The sequence below is a fragment of the Pelodiscus sinensis genome, chromosome 2 (genome assembly GCF_052426305.1).
Source record: "Pelodiscus sinensis isolate ZL-2025 chromosome 2, ASM5242630v1, whole genome shotgun sequence".
Lineage (NCBI taxonomy): Eukaryota > Metazoa > Chordata > Testudines > Trionychidae > Pelodiscus > Pelodiscus sinensis.
The window spans coordinates 129,797,266-129,814,464 of record NC_143053.1 but is presented as its reverse complement, the minus strand read 5'-3'; the positions used below and the strand labels follow the sequence as shown (position 1 = coordinate 129,814,464).

Below are 17,199 nucleotides of genomic sequence, written 5' to 3'. Positions count from 1 at the left end.
TAAATAAATTTAAATCCCGACCCATGGATTTGTGTATATGTAGTTTTTCTAAATAGTTCTTAAACTGTTTTGTCCACTGAGGGCTGCCCACCTTCTTCCCATACTGCGTTGCCTAGTGTAGTAGTCTAGGAGCTGACCTTGTCTGTGAAGACAGAGGCAAAAAAAGCATTGAGTGCTTCAACTTTTCCTACATCATAGACTCATAGACTTTAAGGTCAGAAGGGACCATTATGATCATCTAGTCTGACCCCCTGCAGGCCACAAAATCTCACCCACCCCTCCTAGAATAATCCTCTCACCAATATCTCAGATATTGAAGCCTTCAAATATTTTGAAGACCCCAAGATGCAGAGAATCCTCCAGCTGTGATCTGTACCCCATGCTACAGAGAAAGGCGAAAAACCTCTAGGGTCTCTGCCAATCTACCCTGGAGGAAAATTCCTTCCCGACCCCAAATATGGCGATCAGCTAAACCCTGAGCATGTGGGCAAGACTCACCAGCCAGACACCCAGAAAGTTCTCTATAGTAACTCCTATCATCCCTCCATTGTCCTATTTCCCACTGATAATGAATGGTCAATTAGTTACCAAGATCATGTTATCTCATCAAACCATCCCCTTCATAAACCCATCGGCTGTGTCTAGACTGGCCTCTTCTTTGGAAGAGGCATGCTAATTTCTAACTTTGGAATAGGGAAATCTGCGGGGATTTAAATATCCCCGGCGGGATTTAAATAAACATGGCCGCCGCTTTTTTTCCGGCTTGGGGAAAAGCCGGAAAAGAGCGTCCAGACTGGCGCGATACTCCGGAATAAAGCCCTTTTCCGGAGGATCTCTTATTCCTACCTGAAGTAGGAAGTATTCAGGTAGGAATAAGAGATCCTCCGGAAAAGGTCTTTATTCCGGAGGATCGCGCCAGTCTGGACGCTCTTTTCCGGCTTTTCCCCAAGCCGGAAAAAAAGCGGCGACCATGTTTATTTAAATCCCGCGGGGGATATTTAAATCCCCCGTGGATTTCCCTATTCCAAAGTTAGAAATTAGCATGCCTCTTCCAAAGAAGGGGCCAGTCTAGAAGTAGCCATCTAGTTTAATCTTAAAACCAGATAGATCTTTTGCCCCCACTACTTCCCTTGGAAGGCCGTTCCAGAACCTCACTCCTCTAATGGTTAGAAACCTTCGTCTAATCTCAAGTATAAACTTCCTACTAGCCAGCTTATATCCATTTGTTCTTGTGTCCACATTGGTATTAAACTTAAATAATTCCTCTCCCTCCCTGGTATTTATCCCTCTAATATATTTTATAAGTGCAATCATGTCGCCCCTCAGCCTTCTTTTGGTTAAAGTAAACAAGCCAAGCTCCTTGAGTCTCCTTTCATAAGACAGGTTTTCCATTCCTCGGATCATCCTAGTGGCCCTTCTTTGTACCTGTTCTAGTTTGAATTCATCCTTCTTAAACATGGGAGACCAGAACTGCACACAGTATTCCAAATGGGGTCTCACCAATGCCTTGTATAATGGTACTAACACCTCCTTACACCTACTGGAAATACCTCGCCTAAAACATCCCAAGATCGTATTAGCCTTTTTCACGGCCATGTCACAATGGCAGCTCATAGTCATTCTATAATCAGCCAGGACTCTGAAGTCCTTCTCCTCCTCCATTATTTCCAACTGATGTGTCCCCCGCTTATAACTAAAGTTCTTGTTATTAATCCCTAAATGCATAACCTTACACTTCTCACTATTAAATTTCATCCTATTGCTATCACTCCAATTTACAAGATCATCCAGATCTTCCTGTATGATATCCCGATCCTTTTCTGAATTGGCAATAGCTCTCAACTTTGTGTCATCCGCAAATTTTATTAGGACACTTCCACTTTTGATGCCAAGATCAGCAATAAAAAGATTAAATAAAATTGGCCCCAAAACTGATCCCTGAGGAACTCCGCTATTAACCTTCCTCCAACCTGACAGTTCACCTTTCAATATGACCCGCTGTAGTCTCCCCTTTAACCAGTTGCTTATCCACCTCTCAACTTTCATATTAATCCCTATCTTTTCCAATTTAACCAATAATTCCCCATGTGGTACTGTATCAAATCCCTTACTAAAGTCAAGGTAGATTAGATCCACTGTATTTCCTTTATCTAAAAAATCTGTTACTTTCTCAAAGAAGGAGATCAGGTTGGTTTGGCACGATCTACCTTTTGTAAAACCATGTTGTAATTTGTCCCAATTGCCATTAGCCTCAATGTCTCTAACTACTTTTTCCTTCAATTTTTTTTCCAGGATCTTACATACTACAGATGTCAAACCAACAGGCCTATAGTTACCTGGGTCGCCTTTTTCCCCCCTTTCTTAAAAATCGGAACTATATTAGCAATTCTCCAGTCAAATGGTACAACCCCTGAGTTTAGAGATTTATTAATAATATTTGCTAATGGACTTGCAAGTTCATGTGCCAGTTCCTTTAATATTCTTGGATGAAGATTATCTGGGCCCCCTGATTTACTCCCATTAAGCTGTTCAAGTTTGGCTTTTACCTCGGATATGGTAATATCTACCTCCTTATTCTCAGTCCCATTTGTTAACTTACCATTATCCCTAAGCTCTTCATTAGCCTCATTAAAGACTGAAGCAAAGTATTTGTTCAAATATTGGGCCATTCCTAGATTATCCTTAACCTCCACTCCATCCTTTGTAATTAGCGGTCATGCTTCTTCTTTTTTTGTTTTTTTCCTATTTATATGGCTATAAAACCTGTTACTATTGGTTTTAATTCCCTTTGCAAGGTCCAACTCTACCTGACTCACTTTATCCCTACATGCTCTAACCTCAATAAGGTAGCTTTCTTTACTGATCCCTCCCGTTTTCCACTCCTTATATGCTTTCTGCTTTTTCTTAATCACCTCTCTGAGATGCTTGCTCATCCAGCTTGGTCTAACACACCTGCCTATAAATTTTTTCCCTTTTCTAGGGATACAGGCTTCTGACAGCTTCTGTAACTTTAACTTAAAATAATTCCAGGCCTCCTCCACTTTAAGATCCATAATTTCTTTAGTCCAATCAACTTCCCTAACTAATTTCCTTAATTTACTAAAGTTAGCCCTTTGAAATCAAAAACCCTAGTCTCAGATTTATTTTTGTTTATTCTTCCATTTAATTTAAACTGAATTAGCTCATGATCACTCGAGCCAAGATTGTCTCCTACAACCATTTCATCTATGAGGTCCTCGCTACTCACCAAAACCAAATCTAAAATAGCATCCCCCCTTGTTGGTTCAGCAACTACTTGATGCAGGAATTCATCAGCTATCACATCTAAGAAAATCTGAGCCCTTTTATTATTACTAGCAGTTGTTCTCCAGTCTATATCTGGAAAGTTGAAATCTCCCAGGATTACACAGTTTCCATGAGTATTTTCTTCATCATCTGTTACTAGATTACCTTCCTCATCCAGTAAGGGCCCCACACTTTCTCTGATCACACTCTTATTGCTAACATGCCTGTAAAAACCTAACATGCCTGTAAAAACCTTTCTTGTTACCTTTCACGTCCCTTGCTAACTGTAATTCAATTGTGCTTTTGCTCCTCTGCATTCTAGAGCAATATGTTTACACTCCTCCCTGATCATCTGTCCAAGTTTCCACTTCTTGTAAGGTTCCCTTATGTGTTTAAGCTCACTAAAGATTTCACTTGTAAACCTATCTGGTCACCTACCATATTTGCTTTTCTTACTGTGCATTATGATGGTTTGTTTCTGTGCCTTCAATAAGAGTCACCAAGGGTTGAGATGAGGCCAGGGAAGCTCCATCAGGTGAGTCCCTTTACTATCCCTAGACACAGATAGGGGGAGGTGGTGGGGATTGCACAGCACCCTGTGCTCGTGGAGTACTAATCCAGAGAAGACAGCTGCATGAGGCACCCATGAAGGAACCTTTTGCTCCTGATCACAGGGTTTCTGGAGAGGCCTGCTTTACTCCAGATTCCATGTTGAGACACCATCACAAGCCACAACTAAGGAGGCTGAAACATGGACAAATAACTGTGCTGCACATGGCACACAGGCATGCCTGCACTCTAGGGACAGCATCCACTCCTTGTTAAGCATGATGAAGCGGAGGACACCAAGTCCCTGCATGGGAACCTTCCAGGGGAAGTAAAAGAAAGGACCCCAATACCACTCTCCCCAGCAAGTGGCATATGCTGCTCACACACACTTCCCCCAATATCTTCTGCTCCCTCCCCCAGCAGGTAGAGACAGAAGTCCTCTCCCTGTGGACCACTGTCACTGCCAGAATCGGTGTGTGCGCGGCATGGAGGGAAAGCAAGCCACCCCATCATCCTTTCCCATACTGACTCTCCTGGCCTGGCCAGCACCTCCCCATGACTGGTTGTGCCCAGGGAGTTGGGGTAGTGAGGCTCTCCTGGGACATTTGTGTCCCTGAAGGAGAATGTGTACTGTCTAGGCCACAAATGGCCTTGCTCAAAGCACATCAGCATCATCTGAGCCAAGACCTTTCATGTTGGCTCAGAGATAAGAGCTACGCTTCATGCCCAGTGTCTCCTGGGATGACTGCGCTTCTGACTTTTCTTCACAGCTAGACCAGCTGTGAATGAGGAATGTTCAATATCTCCTAGGACATCCTCTCAACCCTGTGATTTGGCTTCATACTAACCCTTGTACTTCATGTGTAAATTGCATAATTTCTTGATGTGGATCTAGAACAAGGGTGGGCAAAAGGGCCTCTGTGGGTTGGATCCAGCCTGCCACGCAGGTTGACCCAGCCTGCGGAGGCCCTGCCGCTCCCCCACCCACAGGCCAATTAGGACCTTGGTGCGGGGGAGCATAAAGCTTCCTTCCGCCCTGCCAGGAGCACACAACGCTTTGAAGCGCCATGGGCTCCTCACAGGGTGGGAGGAACATCATACGCTCTCCCGCCCCCAACCCCTGATTGGCCTGGGAGCAGGAGGAGCATGCAAAGTTTCCTCTGTCCTCCCCCCAGACAAATCATGGTCTGCAGATGGGGAAGCCCAGAAGCATCTGGTCCCACCCCTTCTGGTTTAGGTTCCGCCCCTTCTGGGGTGACATGGAGCCACTTCAATAATTTTTCATTATGGCCCAGGGTCCCAGACAAAAATTATTGCCCACCCCTAATCTAGAAGATTTAAATAGGTATTTAACACATGGAATTCTAATTAAGAATAAAGAATGATTGTCTTTAGGTTGCTAGAGAGAAGACAGATAGCTATAAACAAACCTTATAGGATTGTGGGAAACTTGGTCACACCCATGACAAGTGGGATTAGAGAGGTTCAATCTATAGATCCACCTCAGTGAGCTCTTCAGGGCTGTTAAGGTAGCTGGAATATGTACAACCAACACCAATTATAAATAAAGCATTTTGGTGATGCTACTTTGTGATGGCGCTGTTAAACTTCTTATTATGGCTAGACAGGCCTTTTTATTATTGTTTTTTGGTGTGGTTATTTTATTTTATTTTGCTCTGGGCCTGCATATTTGGGACAATGTTATGATTATTTGGATTCCTTAACTGTACTTTTTCTTACTTGCAACATTTTGAGTTTATTTGCTTTTGTGTTCTTAGCTCTTGCAGGAGGATGGATCATAATAGGATTATATACCTAAAGCTAGAAATGACCTATGAAATAGCTGTATCAGAGATGAAATATGCTGTTTTCATAAGAATGGAAGGCAAAACTTTCACATAAAATTCTAGTTGTTCTATATTAACAGTCCCTAAATCCTTTCACCATGGTTTCTTAATTCCTCACCACCCTATATTGTTCAGTGCTTATAGCATTTCTACATACATGAAGCTGACTATCCTGTATCAAGTGTCTTTCAATAAACATAAACAAGACTACTAATTTATTAGATAAATCACATTTATTTTGAAACTAGCCAATTAGCCCGTCATAAGACGGGATTTTCAGGTCTCTCCTCCACATCGGTCTTTTCTCCTGAGCCTCCGGTCTCTCGCTCCATCTCTCTCTCTCTCCTTCTCCTACTGCCTCCCCCTCTCTCTCTCTTTCTCAGCTCTCCTCTACCTCTTCCCCCTCTCTCTTTCTCTTCTCTTCCCCCTCCTGCCTCTCACTCGGGGGACTGCAAAGCCCAAATGGTGGCTTGCGCCACTTTCTCCCACGCAGCGGCCCGGCTAAGCGGCACAGAAGTCAGCTGAGCAACACGGCGGTAGGCGAAGAGGGGTGGGGCGGTGATGTTCACAGTCGGGGGCAGAGCCTAGAGCTGCTGTCACACTGCACATCACCGCCCTGCCCACCTTCACCTCCCGCTGTGGCACTTGGCTGACTTGACTGGTTTAAAAAGATCTAATACTGTTTCTCATCATATCCAGACAACACTGAATTTTCTCCTGTTATCTTTCATTTATTCTGAACCAAGAAACAGGAAGAGTTGGTAATAGAGATCAAAAGCAGGCTAATATATCCCCACACATTTTTTTCGTCTTTAAATTATTTATTAAGGCTAGCTCATCTTCTCTTGATGGGGGCATGAACTCCCCATACCTCTGATAATTTTCAAAGCACTGTTATTGCATTAAAGGCCAAACCAAATGAAATCCTAATGGACATGCTGTCAGCTCTTGTCTTTCCTCAGTGCAACCTCATGAGTATCGACTTGATCCAAAAAGAAGTAAAACTATGCAAATACATCCCAAACAATTGATAATTTCAGTGCATAAATACTTGCGGGATGATAGTAACCAGAGCAAAATGGAAAAAAAAATCACAAAAAACAAAGGAAGAAATGTAAAAAATAACAAACCGAGATCTCTTAGTCAGTGTGGTTTTGGACTCAGTTCACTAAACACTTACTTAGCAACCAGTGCCTCTACTAGCACAAAAAGCATGTGTAAGAACTCTGAGGAATGGTATGATCTAAAGGTCTTATTGACATAAAATTTAAAAAAATTAATGGAGATTGCCTATCTCCTAGAGCTGGAAGGGACCTTGAAAGGTCATCAAGTCCAGTCCCCTGCCTTCACAGCAGGACCAAGTACCATCCCTGATGAATTTTTGCCCCAAATGGCCTCCACAAAGATTGAATTTGCAACCCTGGGTTTAACAGGCCAATGCTCAAACTACTGAGCTATCCCTGCCCCCCAAATTTGGAATAGCTGCACTGTAGGCTTTACTAATGGCAAAGCCTACAGTGAGCTGGATAGATCATGTCTGACAAATGGCAACCCACCCTGCTCCACTTCCCCCCCAAAAAAACCCTTTTATTTTGTACTTCACTGGATAAGCATTTTTCCATCAAATCCATTTTATAGAAATTACAAAGTGTTTGTAAAATTTTCAGCGGGGCTACTTTTTTTGGTACCATTCTATCTGTAAAGCCAAGTGTCTTCAGCGCTGTGAGGTTTTCCTAAGGATTGGCCAAACACTTCTCCTATGGCTGTCAACTCTCATTTATTTTATAGTCACAGTTGAGCATTTTAAAAAAATCCAACCTATATCTGAAACTGTATAAATCCCTAAGGGAAAGTAACACTAACATAAAATCATGACTGGTGTGGAAAAAGATAAGAAAGAAGGGTTATTTACTCCTTCCCAGAATATAAGAGTTAGAGTTACCAAATTAAATTGATAGCCAGTTTAAAACAAACAAAAGGAAGTTTTTCTTCACACAACATACAGTCAACCCGTGGAACTTTTTGCCAGAGGATATTGTGAAGTTCAATACAACAACAGGGTTCAAAAAAGAGCTAGATCAATGGCTATTAGCCAGGATGGGCAGGAATGGTGTCCATAGCCTCTGTTTGTGAGAGGCTGGGAATGGGTGAGAGGATAGATCACTGATTCCCTGTTCTGTTTATTCCCTCTGGGACACCTAGCACTGACCATTCTACTGTTCTTTGTATATCTTATTCCCCTGACCCACAATGGCACTTCTTTCTATATTTAAAAATATTTTGACTTTAAAGAGCGATAAAGCCTCGCTGTTTTGTGAGACCTCAGACCCTAAACATTTCATTGGTGCTAGACAGAATTTTGAACATTGTGGGCATTAGCTAGTTGTGATTTCAGGAGGGTGGAAGGAAAATTCTACACTTGGAGGGAAGAAGAAGAAAACATTTCTCTTCACCTTATCACAAGACCAGCCCTTCACATGTGAATTATACATAAAACATGAAAAAAAAAATCAGCACTTCCACTGACTAGAATTCTTTCCACACTATAATACATGATTTGCAGTCTTGCTCACAGCATGCTACAATCTTGCTCTATTTCTAAATAATGAGGGTGAAAGATTAATGTTTTTCAGCAGCCAGCAGGCTACCTGATGTTGTGCAGGTAATGTCAATACAAATAACGCTTTGCTCTTAGTTTCTGATGAGAATAGGGAATGCTTATTTGGCATGATGCAGAACTAATTTACATGAAGGCAATGGCTGCGGGAACACTCGCAGATTCTGATGACTACATCAGATTTGACTGAAAGAAGCTGTTAAAATTTTCATAAGCCCTATAAATTTCACATACAAATTTTAGTAAAACCCACTCGACAAAATGGGGAATAAAATCTGTTGCACTTCAATTATCAGCACATCCAAACTGCCAATTGTTTCAGTCTACAAATTTCATCGCTTCCTCTCCCTCTCCATCTAAATTGATGTTCATATGCCCATCAAAATCATCAGTCAGCTCTGTTGTCTGCTTTGCATTTCTCATGATGAGCTGCATATCGTAGAAAAAAACCTGTTATCATTTGGAAAATGCATTGTTTTTATTTTTACTGGTACACTGAGCAGGCAGCGCTGCAAGACTGAGCAAGAAAGCAAAGACGTGTCTTGTATTTCACTCTTAGATGTTTGGGGTAAAATCTACATCTTTAGGATTCTTGCATTTAATCCCTTCAGTACAAGTTTACATACACAATATCTTTCCAGGCCTGGTACATTGCCCTTACAGGACAGAAATAAATTAAGGACAAAGCCACAGAATCCCATTCTCCTTAATACTGTAATGGATTGTGAAATGCTGCTTTCAATTCTGCTGAGGTTTGGGGCAGGTCTGAATAGCGGAAGCCACTCTGCACATGCACTTTTGCTCTCCCTCTCACCTCTCCATAATGAGGGAAGGATCGTATCCTCAGAATTGACTGTTCCAACATTAGTGAGAGATCAGTTTTCACAGTCTGCAGAGAGGAAATCAGACTAAGTGAAGGTGTTTCTGTTCTGCCAGCTTTCCCTAGGGGAAGGCTATGACAGTAAAGAGCATCCTAGAATCTCTGGTGATAAGAGGGGCATTGGAGGATGGTTTGAGAACCTACAAGTTTAAATGAAAAAAAACAAACAAACACATAGAACAGTGGATTGTGGACTGATAGGGAGCTGGTTTTGAACCCCTTGTTCTCAGCTACCTATCCCCAGGGAGCTTTAATTTACATCCAGGAAATAATGTGGATCCAAAAATCAGGTGGAGCAGAGCCTCAGTATGCCACACTTGTTTTTTTTCAGTCCTTTTCCTGATACACCAAGTCCTTCTACTTACATCAAGAAACAAATTTTCAGTTCAGGAAATGGTGGTGCTACCGTATCTGACAGCAGATCTGGTAGAAGACGCAACAAGAGATTCTTACTAATAACATTTCCCGCACCCAGCGAGAATGTAATCCAGATGTAATCTTTGGCTGCTTTAAGTTCACTCTTCAGTGTTAAATATTTGGCTTTTTGTATTTTATCTTAGTCTTTAACAGGCATTAACTCAGTTCCTATTCTCGTTGCATAGATTCAAACCTTAAAGAAGCCCAAGAGTGAAAGTATGTCGCATGGAAGATCTGAGGTGCCAAAATGACAATAGTGGGAGCTGTGATCACACAGTGGGATGATTCTGTTACCTGCTCTGACCTGTATGGGGGCCTCACTGACCCTGCAGTGAGAGGTTTGGTAGAAGTAGACTTGAGAATGTGAAGGGGCTTGACTATATTGTTCAGTGCTGTGATAGATCCTATGCTGTTGTGCAGCCCATAGCCAGACCTAAGGAGGTGGCCATCTATTAATACAGTCCCAGTGTTGCTTCCTTTTACACTGAGGCTGTGTCTAGACTGCAGGCTTCTTTCGAAAGAGGCTCTTTCGAAAGCATCTTTCGAAAGAGCCTCTTTCGAAAGATCGCGTCTAGACTGCAGGCGGATCTTTCGAAAGAGCAATCCGCTTTTTCGAAAGAGAGCACCCAGCGAGTCTGGATGCTCTCTTTCGAGGAAGCCCTATTTACATTGAAGAACGCCTTCTTTCGAAAGAGGAACTTTCGAAAGAAGGCATTCTTCCTCGTGAAACGAGGTTTACCGCCATCGAAAGAAAAGCCGCGTTCTTTCGAAATTATTTCGAAAGAACGCGGCTTGAGTCTGGACACAGGGGAAGTTTTTTCGGGAAAAGGCTACTTTTCCCGAAAAAACCCCTGAGTCTGGACACAGCCTGAGGGTTGTTCAACTCCCACAGAAAATGAGAATCCACAGGGTGGTCATTGGTAAACCCTCAACTTCCTCTGGGATTATAACCTCTGAGGTGAGGAGATCATTTTGGGGATTAAATCCTAAATAATTCCATTAATACAAGACTGCAGATTGAGAGTTTAGGATCCACATGGATACCATCAGTGCTCCCATTTTATACATACTTTTTTCTTTTCTATTCATCCACATGCAAAGAGATGGCCTCAGCAGTTTATCTGCTACTATTCTAGGTGTTGATCCATTTCTCTTAGCGTTCTAAGGACATCCCAGGCTGAAATGGGCTCCAAGCACGTGGCCCCCACCCCAAATAAATACAACTCTCAAAAAATCCCATCTTAATATTACTTTCATGGTGCTGGTAGAAAACATTGGCCCAAAATATAAGAACCTCTAGATGAAATGCAACAACTGTTATTTATATATTGCAACAAAAAGAGAAGGGCAGGAATTTAGCACTAGCATATCCAATTTAAAGGGTAATTTGTTCAGGTTGGACCTCCCTGATCTGGTATGGTGGGGACCGGACCAGATCTGAATGACAGAGTTTTCCGGGCAGGGGAGGTGTCCCCTGCCTTGGGCCTCAAGCCAGCCAGTCCCCACCCTCGCATCTGGCCCCTCCTACCCTCTCCCCCACTCTGCTGCTGCTGCTGTCCCCTGCTCCAGGCTGCCTTTGGCAGTTGGGATTCTCAGCCCTGGCCCATGTTGCCGTGTGCAGCCAGATTTCCCCAGTCCTGCACTGCTATGGGCAGCCGGGCTTTTCCAGCCACTGACCCTGCACTGCCACTGGCTGTCAGGGTTTTCCAGCTCCACGGTGCCAAGGGCTGCCACAGGTGGCTGGGCTTCTCCAGTCCCCGACCCCACATCGCTGTGGGCACCCAGGCTTCTACGGCTGTTGGCTTTATGCTGCCATGGTTCCCTCAGCTCCAGCTCCAGCTCCAACTCCACACTTCCACGGGCTGCCAGGGTTCTCCAATCCCTTGCCCCAGTGCTGCTGTGGGGCTCCTCTGGCCCTGTTGTCCCTAACCTTGGCTGGGATGCTGGCCCTCCTTCCATTAAGTTCTGGGGCAATCTGATCAAGGAGCATCCATGGTCCTGCTGGACCACTGATGTTGCAGGACGAAAGTATCCGTTTTCAGTGGTGCAACCTGTATTATATTTGAAGTTTAGCTAATACATTACAAGTAACACTGCTGTGAGTTTAGTAGGCTCTTTAATTACCACAAGTCCTCAAAGATGTAGCTTCACATGGTGGGGCATTGTTTCAGTTTGACTAAGGGACGGGAACCACTTTACAGGATAAATAACTGCACCTTGTAGCCAGGCCCGCTGACAAACATAGGGTATATCTACACTACCACCCTAATTCGAACTAGGGTGGTTAATGTAGGCAACCGGAGTTGCAAATGAAGCCCGGGATTTGAATTTCCTGGGGTTCATTTGCATGTTGCTAGACACCGCCATTTTTAAATGTCCGCTAGTTCGGACTCCGTGCCCGCAGCTACACGCGGCACGAACAAGGTAGTTCAGATTAGGCTTCCTATTCCAAACTACCGTTACTCCTCGTGGAAGCCTAATCCGAACTACCTAGTTCGTGCTGCGTGTAGCCGCGGGCACGGAGTCCGAACTAGCAGACATTTAAAAATGGCGGCGCCCAGCAATATGCAAATGAAGCCCGGGAAATTCAAATCCCGGGCTTCATTTGCAACTCCGGTTGCCTAGATTAACCACCCTAGTTCAAACTAGAGTGGTAGTGTAGACATAACCGTAGAGAGCAAAGGAGCAACTTCCATGGGGCCCAGTGATACAAAAGGGGGCCCCATAGCCTATAGCACCTGGGTTTCTTTAGTGGGTAGTCCAAGAAATGACTCATCTTAATCTTGCTTAGGTTTTCATGCATAACAAAATTGCCATTTGAGATGATAGGTCTGTAGAAGACAAAATTACTGCTTTTAATCCACTGATTGATTGCATTTTATAGTGTTTCAGAAATCCATTGCTGTAGAGATTTGAAATGGGAACCTTTAATCCAAAAACAGGAGTTCTACTTCATGAACTAGAGTACAATTGCAACAGAATATATATTCTTTCCAGGATCTAGTTACTAGGTGCAAAGGCATAATGTGCTGCTGCTCCATTAAACCATGGGCAGTGGGTGAAGGTAGGGCTGGGGGAGGTAAGTCCCAAACCCCAACCCCAGCCTTGCCCCTTCTGGCCAGGCCCCACCTCCATCACAGGGAAACTCTGAGTCTAAGAGGTCGAGATCTACAGCCCGCCTACTAAGAGAAAACAAAAATTGTGTTGTCTTCAAGTACCAGATCAGAAGTAGTATTTGACTTTCCTGTAGTCAGTTTTATACCCCAGTGGATAGATCAATAACTGGGGACTCAGGAGTACTGATTTTTTTCCAAATCCTGCCATTGGCCTGCTAAGTGACTATGGGCAAGTGTGAGGGATGGGAGGCATGCTAGAGGGGGTGGTGGCAGAAAGACTGTTGAAATCTGAATTGTATAGAGATATCTAGCTGCTTCTTCCTTTGTGGGAGTTAAGGGCTGAAGGAGCAACATGCAGTAATCAGAATTACCATGCCTACCAGGAATATTGGGCATGGGAGTAAACTGGGCCTTGAAGTATGGGCCAGCACAGATGGTGAGTAGAAAGGAAGGCAAGTTTAGTTGTGATCAGAGCATTTTTCTTTGTTTTTGTTGTTTGGTTAAGCTTCTCTCTGTAAAATCTTTGTGCTGCTCCCCCGCCCCCATTCACTATATATAAGCTATACCCAAAGATACTACGTTCTCTGTGTTTTAATTTTTTTTTCTTTCAGTTGCTCTGTAACAGCTAGTAACCAAGTATGCTTTATTAAGGAGATCTTTTAGGTTTTGGTTAATAAAATCATCTTGTTTAAGGAGATAATTTGATTCTTGTGTCCTAGAAGGAAACAGGTCTCTGTGTGTGCCTGCCTAGCTTGAGACATCAGCTATCAAAGACACAGTTTGTTTTTTGTGTTTTCTTTTGTTTCTATTTTTTCAAGATCTCTTGTGGCAGAAGAGGTTGGGGTACCTCAGGGAAGAAATTCAAGTGTTCCTTCCTGGTTTTTCAGGTTTTTTTAAAAATCACTTGATGGTGGCAGCCTATCTTCTACAGCTAGTGCATCATAAACAGAGCCTATAGAGGCAAGGCATTTAGGGACTTTTGTAGTCCCCCACCTTCTGCATTCAGAGTGCCCGGGGGAGAATATCCCTGCTGGAATAACATGGTGGCAGAGCGGTGGGATCATTTTGAACCAGGAACACAGACCTCAGGATTTTTTTCTCCTGTTTTGCTGTTTGGAAGTTTGGGAACTTTTTTTCCCCCTTCTGCTGCCTGAGGGGGGAAGGCACACAGAAGATTAAATCTGCACAGCCAGAGAGTCCAAACCAGAGGGTTTTTTTTTCTAGCTTTTGGGGCAACCGGATAGCTAGGCTAGAATAGAGCATGAAAGCCGCCCAGTGCATGCATCTGTGATCAAGCAGAGTAGCTCTGAAGCAACCAACCCTCCCTAAGCAGCACGCTAAAGTGAAAACAGCCTTAGATCAGGATGTCCACCTCTGGGGAAGACTCATTTCACGAGGAGTAACGGTAGTTCGAACTAGGAAGCCTAGTTCAAACTACCTAGTTCGTGCCCCGTGTAGCCGCGCTGCACGGGGTTCGAACCAGCGGGGTTTTAAAAATGGCGGCTCCCCGCTTATGCAAATGAAGCCCGGGAAATTCAAATCCCGGGCTTCATTTGCAAGTGCGGTATGCCTACATTACCCCGCTAGTTCGAGCTAGCGGGGTAGTGTAGACATATCCTAAGAAAAATTAGATCTTATTGAGATCAACATTTTCTGATTTCTAAATGACAAATTCTGAGTATTTGAGTACAGATGTTGGTCTTGGAGCTCTTGTAACTGTCATGAGGCTAGAGGAATTGGAGAAGAACATGTGAAAATATTTCCTTTACTTTTCTTTAAGAAGTTCTCTGGAATCCTTAATGGACACAAAGTACACAGGAATTCAACTTGCCATTTATGCCAAGCATTTCTTGCTACAGTATGAAGGAAATGGAAATGTACAGAACAGTTCTCTCATGAGTACTAAAATCTAAATTTAACACCGTTTGAAAATCAAGTGTGCTAGGGCAATGTTCCAAAATAGTCACATAGAGTGATCCTTGCAGGTGTTGAGTACCTTCGGCTCCTTTTTTCTTTGTTTTCTTAGTTCACATTCGTTGAATGTTTGTTCTAAGCCTCTTCATTTCCATATTTCTGTCAACTTCCATTCATACTTATTTCAACTCCTGAAATTCTCAGAAACCTCAACAGTCTTAATTCTGTGTACTGGAGAAAAAGAAGCCTTGGAATTTTCAGTGATTTCCAGCAAGATAGTCTCCCCTTCCTCCTCCCCCCCCAACCAATTTTACCCTCCACTATTATTTTGCTATTTTCTCTCCTTCCCCATACATCTAAAACAGAGTTAAACATTTTTGTGTGATAAAGTGGATTAAGTTGCTGTGACTAGTGTTGCATCCTTTAATGTGAGCTGTTTTAGATTGCTTTGTCTTTTATGTTATAACTTCTGCTGCATACAGTGCAGATTTGTCTTTTATGCTAGTCTCCATCGTTTTGCAGATTGTTGTGGTAATATGCATCATAATAGCTAAACTGCTGTAGGAAAACGTCTCTGGGAACATGAATTAATTTGTAAAGAAATTGTACCATTCAGCACATTATATTGCCTATTATCTCAGAGAACATTTCTTGCTGTTCTATGTCTACTTAAAGGGGCAATTTACATGAAAGCAGTGTTACACTACTTAAGCGCCTTCTTTAAAATATTATAAAACTGATGGAACATTATTTACCCCATGAGATAATATAGATTTTAAATAGCTGAGAGAACATAATTACCGTAAGACCCAACTGAAAGTTGTAAACACATGCAACTCTTTGTAACTAACATACGCTTTTGCTAACTTTTCTTTATTGACTTTTACTTTCATTTACAGGTTATATACCTTATGGAGTACTGAACTCTAATTTGACAGGAATTAATACCCACATCTAAGTTCTTTCACTTCAGCTAATCAATATATGAACACAGACAGGTTAAATAGTAAATAATAAACGTCTTGTCTCTATCCACCAAACATGAGAGTTCTTTAACTGGCAATTCCCACAGTTATAAGAGGATGATCCAAAGCTTAATGAAGCAAATAGGACTTTTTCTGTTTACTGGAAAAGGTTTGTATGAGACACCAAGGCCCAGAGGTTTTGGATGGGAGTTACAAGGAAAGAAGAGATAAGTATGTGTTTTCAGGACCAAAATCATGATGGCTTGGCTGAAAAAAATATTTTTCAGAGTCAAACTGAGGGAGATGTACTGCCTATAAAATGCCTAGCAGTAGTTTCTCTTTGTTGTCCCAGTGTGTCTATTAGCCTTCTGGCACTGCCTCACTTACCTGTCCTTAAAGCAAAGGACTCTGGGACTCCTCCAAAGCTCATTGAACTCAATAGAAATCATTCCATTGGCTACCATGGGCCATGGATGAAGCCCCGTGAGCCCAATTTTCAAATTTGGAAGCCAAAATAAAAGATGAATCTCTCATTTGGTCTCTCAGACTGGCAGCTGGGCATCTAAGGGCATAGACAACTTGTGATACAGCATACGGGGGGGGGGAATATGAAGGGGAGGACATGTGACCTCACAGCCAAGGTTTCTCAGGCCAAAGTGGCTTTATCTGGGTCCCTGCCCAGGTTCCAAGGAGAGCAGCTAAATGTGCTGGCTAGGGACATACAGGGAGAGAAAGACAGAGACCCTTTTCTTCCCTAAGGCACTCATGCATGAAAACTGCTTCTCTTCAAGCCAGAGTGTGAGTCAGTTACTGTCACCGGAAAACAGTTACTTATTCAAGAGGTGAACACAGGACCATGTAAACGAGAAACTGCTCAGAAACAAAAGTTGGGGGATTGCTATTGGCCCATACGGGATGGCCCAATATTCAAGATAATGCTGGTTTCGATGGGGTTACTTTTCTAAGCTTACTTCTGAGGGAAAGGGTTAACAACCTGGCCCTTTTATTGGGCAGAGGGAATGTAACATATGTCACCCAGTCTATATGAAACTATACTATCTTATGGTGGAAAGAATGCAGGATGGGCAGGCCCCACAGGAATGATATCTACCTCCCCATTGCTATGTCAGCTATCTTAGATCCTGAGCTCCATGATGCTTGCATTGTAGTCCTAGGTGTTTCTGAAAAGACTGGTGGCATTGTTGTTGAATTGTGTTGTAAGAGTGAGACTAGTCACACTTTATAGTAAAGTTCCATTTATTCATAATGGATTGATAAATTATTCATGTGATAGACATCAATATCATGCATAAAATGGTTATGAGCACATAATTAGAAGGTGTTAACGATGGATTGTTATATGCAGCCCATTACCTTTTCAACACTAACAGTCTATAACAATTGAATAATAATTTATAACTCTTATAATTTATAAACCTGAATATAAAGTGTGACAAAAAGACTATTGCTTGGGTAAGGTGCAGTAATGCTATCTCTCCAAGAATTTGCAAAGCGTTGCCAATTCCCCCACCTAAATTTCCACATTTGTTCCCATTGTTCCAGTTCTTGATGGACACCCTGTAGGTAGGACACACATTCCCATAACTGA

At 42.8% G+C, this 17,199-nt stretch overlaps 1 protein-coding gene across 1 annotated transcript in view; it reads right to left on the bottom strand.

Moving 5' to 3' along the window:
* CDH12 (cadherin 12) overlaps positions 1-17,199 on the bottom strand; it is a 259,798-nt gene that overhangs the window by 41,683 nt on the left and 200,916 nt on the right. The window lies entirely within an intron of this gene.